This window comes from Mastomys coucha, unplaced genomic scaffold (genome assembly GCF_008632895.1).
Source record: "Mastomys coucha isolate ucsf_1 unplaced genomic scaffold, UCSF_Mcou_1 pScaffold8, whole genome shotgun sequence".
In the NCBI taxonomy this organism is placed as follows: Eukaryota; Metazoa; Chordata; class Mammalia; order Rodentia; family Muridae; genus Mastomys; species Mastomys coucha.
The window spans coordinates 58473301-58480256 of record NW_022196914.1 but is presented as its reverse complement, the minus strand read 5'-3'; positions in this window follow the sequence as shown (position 1 = coordinate 58480256).

Genomic DNA, 6956 nt, shown 5'->3' with positions numbered 1-6956 from the left:
TGGCTGTCCTGGAACTCACTCTGTAGACCAGGCTGGCCTCGAACTCAGAAGTCCACCTGCCTCTGCCTTCTAAGTGCTGGGATTAAAGGCGTGCGCCACTACCACCGGCCTAGACTAGTCTTATCTCAGCTGCAATAAGAGCAAATTGGGATCACAGGACAGCCCACAGGACAGGGAGGTTCCCTGCATGCTGCTCCTCCCTCGGCCTCAGGCCAGTAGGTGGCTGTACTCTGCCAGGGCTGAGGACTTCTTCACCCCATCCCAGATTCGGGCAGCGTTGTAGAACCTGTGGGTGGAGGGCTGTAGTCAGGGTGGGAAACTAAGGCCCAAATAAGTTCCAGCTTACTAGTGAGCTAGTCTTATCTCAGCTGCAATAAGAGCAAATTGGGACCAGATGTTCTAGAATCTTAAGCTTCCTATGCATGTCCTTTCTCTCGCTCATCTCTTTTTGCCTGAGAATCTTATCTGAAGGTTCTTCTCAGGGAGTCGATTGGCTAAAGGCTCTGTCAGGATGGACACACAATGATCTGCTACTACTTCTGTGGTTCGGCTGTGTTTCTACTAACCATCACACTTCTTCTAGCTAGGCATTCTGGGAACACTAGTTTACTCTGTAGAATGTTCTACACTTGATCTTAGCCAAAAGGCCGAGAAGCAATCTGTGGAATGTTCTTTTGACAAACTAAGAAATATGAATTATATCTTGAACTTGAACTTTGAATCCTTTGCAAAATAAAAACAAACAAACAAACAAACAAACAAACAAACATCACATTTTGTGCCTGGGCCAGGAGTACTTTTCAACATGGCAGAACACAGGCCTTCTTTGGACTCTTTTGTCAGAATGATAAAGTGTTCTGGAGTAGACAGGACTTGTGAAAATAGTTGTCTGGTGGAGGCTTGGCTGTGCCTTCAATGTCCTGCAGGGGACATCTGTTCCAAGCCATAAGCAGGGATAGGCCAGGCCACTGTAAGGAGGAAGATAGAAAAGTGTTTGGATTTCTTATCCATCCATTCAATAACTGTTTTTGAGCAATGACCAGGCCCCAGGGCTCTGACAGCTAACATCATCGTCGTTACGTCATCACCAGCATAGGGTCCTTTAGAAACATTCTTGTCAGAAATGAGTGTTACATTATTAAAAAATTAAAAACCACTTTGCTACATTTGGGTGTACAAAGTGGTGTCTTACAGTAATTGTAGCTTGAGTTTCTCATACTTGACATTTACAATTTTTAAAGATAAAAATTTCTTCGTAACTTTTATATTTGCATGTTAGCATCTCACATGCCATGTATAAGTAACGCCAGGAAAATACCCAAAAACCAGTGTCTAGAGCAGTAGTTCTCAACCTGTGGGATGTGACCCTTTAGGAGTAGAACAACCCTCTCACAGGGGTCACCTAGGACCTTCGGAAAACACAGATATTTACATTACGGTTTATAACTGTAGCACAATTACAGTTATGAAATAGCCACAAAGTAATTTTTTTTGGTTGGGGTCAGCACAGCATGAGGAACTGTATTCAAAGGTCACAGCATCATGAAGGCTGAGAATCTTCTAGATATTGTTAAAGCCAAGAGGCAGATGATTAGGCTTGCTATATGTATGAGCACTATGACATGCCCACCACACAATGAGCTGGGCTCTCTTCATGGCCACTGTTGTACTTCTTCCCCTGTGTGCTCCTCATGGCACAGGGAGTGACTGGAATTAAGGCACTGAGATGTTAGGGTGTGGGCCTTTTGTAGAGAAAAATATATTCTGCAGAGGCCAGCTACACCTATGGGCCAACAATTTTGTTAGTGAACTATTTTTTTCAACTTATTGATCTTCTCTCTTTCCCTCCTTCCCTCCCCTCCTCCCTCTTTTCCTTCCCCCTCCCACCTTCTCTTCTCTGCATAGCCCTGGCTGTCCTGGAACTCACTCTGGACTCAAACCCACAGAGATCCACCTACCTTCTGCCTCTTGAGTGCTGGGATTAAAGGCATGTGCCAGCCAGCACTGCCCAGCACTGATATCCTTTATTCAATGTCTCCTTGTAATTTAGCATCCCCATGGGGAAGAAGTAATAAAATTCAGAGCCCATCTGATTGACAGCACTGACATTTGTGCTTCAGTGATTGGCCCCACAAACCCAAACCCTCAGCCAACGTGGAAGCCGGATTCTTGCCACCAATTCATTCTTCAACATCTTAAAACGTCATACACAAGGTACACCCCAAGGAAAAAGTGTCACATAGCTCACAGAACAGTAGAAACTGGGGTGCTGTGGCCTAAAGAATTAGGGAACACAGAAAACATCTTGCTGGTAGACTTCCTTCCACTTAACCCCTGCCACACTCGGTGTGGGGGTGTCTCAGTGAGCCCCGAGGCTGTCCAGGTGGCCAGAAAGCCTCTCACCTTAGTTCTCCTGTACTTATGATCAGACTTTTCTTTAAGTAATGACTTGTCCCAAGTAAAATTGGTTACTTATGAGCTTGATTTTAAGAAGCAGGAACATGATGTCTTCTGCCTCGGGAGACTTAAAGAAGCCCCCCTTCCCAGAGAGCTCACTTCCTAAATGCATCTGGAGCCTCAGAGTTTGATAATGACATCTCCTAACCTGTGACTACCACGAATTAGAACCAGTCTCTCTGTCTCACCATAATCTCCTGCTCCAAGCCACGATCCCACACTTCACCCCAGGTCTGTGTTCTGGAGCAGTACGTTCAACCTCCCGTATTGACGTTCCATGGTCACAGATTCAACCAAGCACAGACTGAAACCTTTTTTTTTTTTTAAATTGCATGTGTACTAAATCTGTTCAGATGTTTTCCTCTTGTCATTATTCTTAAAGGAATGCAGAATATCAGCTACCTACACAGAATTGTATTATACTAGATAGTCAGTAACTCTAGAGATGCTATAGAAGGTATCGGGGCATGGAGATTAAGGGTAAATGCTGTGTCAGAGTATATAATTGACCTGAGAATATATGAACTTGGATATTCACGAAGCCCTAGGACCAATTCCATGGAAATACTGACAGAGAGGTGACTACATCTCACTTTTTCTTACCATCAATAATAGCAGTATGGTGTTTGTCTCAAACAGTTGTTGAAAGATTGAATGAATTGGTACGTGTAAAAAACTCAGAATAGTATGTGGAATATAATGGAGAATCAATAATCATAGTCAAGTTGATGGTGATGGGTGATGATGGTGGTGATGATGGAGACAATGGTGATGATGATGCCAGTGATGGAGACAATGGTGATGATAATGCTGGTAATGGAGATGATGGTGGTGATAATGGTAGTGATGATGGTGGTGGTGATGGAGATGATGGTGATGAGGATATGGATGCAATGATCAGAAAGATCTCAGTAAACTAAAAATAGAAGCCTCTGGTCATCTTGAAGAGACTGAGGATATTTCACCAGGAGGTGATTTGCAATACCACCTACTATTGTTTTCTGAGCAGACCAGCAGCAATAGAAACTATATCACTTAGCTTCCTATTTGGTAAAATATGTGTGGTTTTCCTCCTTCTCTCTGCCTATTTCTTCTCCCTCTCTTCTCTTCCCTCTCCTGATTCCTTTTCCTCTTCTTCTGAACATAGGGTTTTGCTATGTGCAACCCAGGCTGGCCTTGAATTTATGATCCTCCTTCAGCTTCAGTGTATGGATAGTAGGCACATGCTACCACATCCATCCCTGAGTTTTCTATAAAAACAAATCAGTGATTTTTATAAACCACTTTAGAAAGGAAAATTGATTATATCACCATTGTGACTCTCTTCCTGTCTTATCTGTGCGGATCTTTCTCTTGCCACTAACACATGTAAGGTAGGTTATGTTTTATTTTCTATTGCCCATTAACGCACACTTTAAAATGATTGGAAATGCGAGAGTTACTATTAGAGTTTATTGCATATAGTTTATTAACATCCAATCTTTAGCTCACTATGGGGTGAGCCCAGAAAGGGCTGAGCAAAATGAAACCCAGACAGTAGGCAAATGACACAAAGCAACTTACAAGGCCCTGTGTTCATTCAACACCAGAGAGTTCAGCAAATGAGCAAACCCCTGCCTCTGACTAAATACATAGTGGGTGCTAGGTATTGAAGCAGATGCTGGGAAGCATCAGGTCACCTCTTTAGAATGGGGTAAAGGAAACTACAGCTCATGGTCATTTTCTTCTAATAATTCATGCTAAAATTATTAGACATTATCTCTGCTCTCAGCACGTCCCTGGAAGCTCTATGATGTCTTATCTTCTTTTGTTTTTTTGTTTTGTTTTGTTTTGTTTTGTTTTTGAGACAGGGTTTCTCTGTTTAGCTCTGGCTGTCCTGGAACTCACTCTGTAGACCAGGCTGGCCTCGAACTCAGAAATCCACCTGCCTCTGTCTCCCAAGTGCTGGGATTAAAGGCGTGCGCCACCACCGCCTGGCAATGTCTTATCTTCTTAAATTCCTGATTAGTAACCTTTGGAGTAGCTATGGATAGCAGCTCTTTTCCATTGTTGAACAAAGAGAAGCTCTTGAAGGCCAAGTAGCTTTCTGAAGACAACAATTTACAAGTGGGGCAGAAGTAGAAATTAATCCAGGCCCACGTGACTCAAAAAACTTACATTCACAATCACAAGGCCATAGTCCCTTCCACGTTAATGTGGGATATCATGCATAGCCTCTAGGGTTATCTGTGTTGGACAAGTAATACAAATGCCCCCCCAGCCCCACTCCCAAAAGGAGATCATGAACCATAAAAGCAACAGAACCACATTGCCTCTTACCCTGTGGCTCTTCAGACTGTCCTTTTGCAGTGTGTCTGAAACAGAGCTGAGTTTGTGAACCAGCATCTTTTATATCTATAGAGGAAAAATACAGCCTGGGCCCAGCATTGCCACGGTAAGTGAGCTATGCATCACCGCTGCTCAGCAAACCATAAATAATAACAGCAATTCATAAAATCAGACTCATGTGCACCAATGCCATCGTTCAAGAGCCGCCCATCCAAGAGCCCAGCACATCTGCTGCTATAACTCAGGAGAAATCTGACTCCTGGTATTTCTAGTGAGCAGTGTGGGATAGCTACTTTTTAAGAAGCCTGAAATAATCTTACATACTTTGGTGACTATGCAACTGGCAGATAATTTACTTCCCATTCGTCAACATCCTCAATGAAGGAAAATGTTGTTTTGATTAATATGATGATTTAATGGGGGAACAGAGGGGGAAAAAACCAATCTGGAAACCAAGTATTTAGATAATTTATGGGCAGCATGGCACAGGAAAGTCTGCATCAGGTTCTGGGCAAGAACGAGTTATGTGCTTCAATAAAGAGCTTATAAATAAACATGAAGGCCCGGCAATCCTGAACTTCAGGATTAATCTCATCAGAACCAATAAGGGATGCAGCTTCAAAGAAGACGATCTAGGGCAGAATGCCCAGCTCAGCTGACAACTGGAGGAAAGAGAATGCTTTTGGAGAAATTAAAAACCCCTCTTCATTACTTATCTTTGTTTTTAAGACCATGTAGAAGAGTAGCAAGGGTCTATATCTCTACACATGTAGTCTCACAAGTGTAAGCCAGAATGAAAAGGATTTGCAATTAAGGCTAACCTTTTCATGTTGTAGGACATGAGATCCCAGAGAGCCAAATATTTGTGTGCAGGGGGAAAAATCCAGCCTACCTCCATTTCTTTTTATAAGATTTAAAATTCATACATAGGGCTTGGGATGGAGCTTAGTGGTACAGTGCTTGTTCAGAACACCCCCAGCAAACCCAACCGCCTTGGGTTTAAGACTCTCAATCCATCTCACCCCTCTCTCCTCCTCCCCTCCCTCTCTATCCCCCTCCCTATTCTCTGCCTCTTCCTCCCTCCCTTCCTCACTCTGTCTTCCCCCTCCCTCCTCTCTGTCTCTTCCTCTCCCCACCTCTGTGGTACATGAACATGAATATGTGAATGGTACTCTAGTCTTTGCATACATGGAGGCAAGGGCAGGATACTGGGTGTGTTTCAGGCTTGCTTTTTTTGCTAGACTGTCTACTGAGTTGTGCCAGTGAGCTCCTGGGACTGGCCTGATACTCTCCCACCCCAGAGCTAGAGTTATGTGCATGCGCAGTCATGGGTGCTGGGAATTCAAAGCCAGGACTTCAGAGTTGCAGAAGCATTCTTACTTGCTAAGCCACATCACCAGGCCCTCACAGGAAGTCTCTTAAAGATGAGTATACTTGCTTGCTCTTCCCTATTTACTGAGCCCTGTGGGGTCTCTAATGTAGCCTAAACTCCTTTGGCAATCATTTCTGGGGCTGCTAGGGAAGCTCAGGAGCTCATTGACTCCTGCTCTCCTTCTCTGCACTGTGGATGTCCTTCTGGTACAAAGACTTGGAGCTGAGAAGCGGTCATCCACATCAGGGATCAAGAGCAAATAAGGTTAGCAACATCAGGGGATGCTAGGGGCTCATTTGCTCACAGGCCAGTTCACAGGCTGCTGCTCACTGGCCCAGGCTTTTCCTGGTTTCCCTACTCATCACCTCTTTTGGGGTGAGGCTGAAGGTGGGATCAGTGTGTTTAAGAGCATCCTTGGTCTCAAATGAATGACCTCAGGTGGAATAATGGCTCCAGTCACGTCAGCCTATCATCAGTTCACAGATGCCTTTTACATGCTTTTAAGACATGTTGGAGGTTCAGTGTTTGCACATCATGTGGCTGTCCAATTGTTTCAGTACATTCACTGAAAATGTAAATGTCTCCACTAAGCTACTTCAGAATCTTTGTCAGAAAAACCATTGCCTATTTGTGAGTTGTCTTGATGCATGTGGCACTATAATTCATCTTGAAATCCCGAGTCTGGAACTGCCCCTGGTCCTCCAGCTTTGCTCTATTTCAAAGTTACCTAGGTTCTTTTAGATTTATTGAATTCCCATGAAAATAAGACACCTGCTTTGTTAACTCTTATATCTAAAAA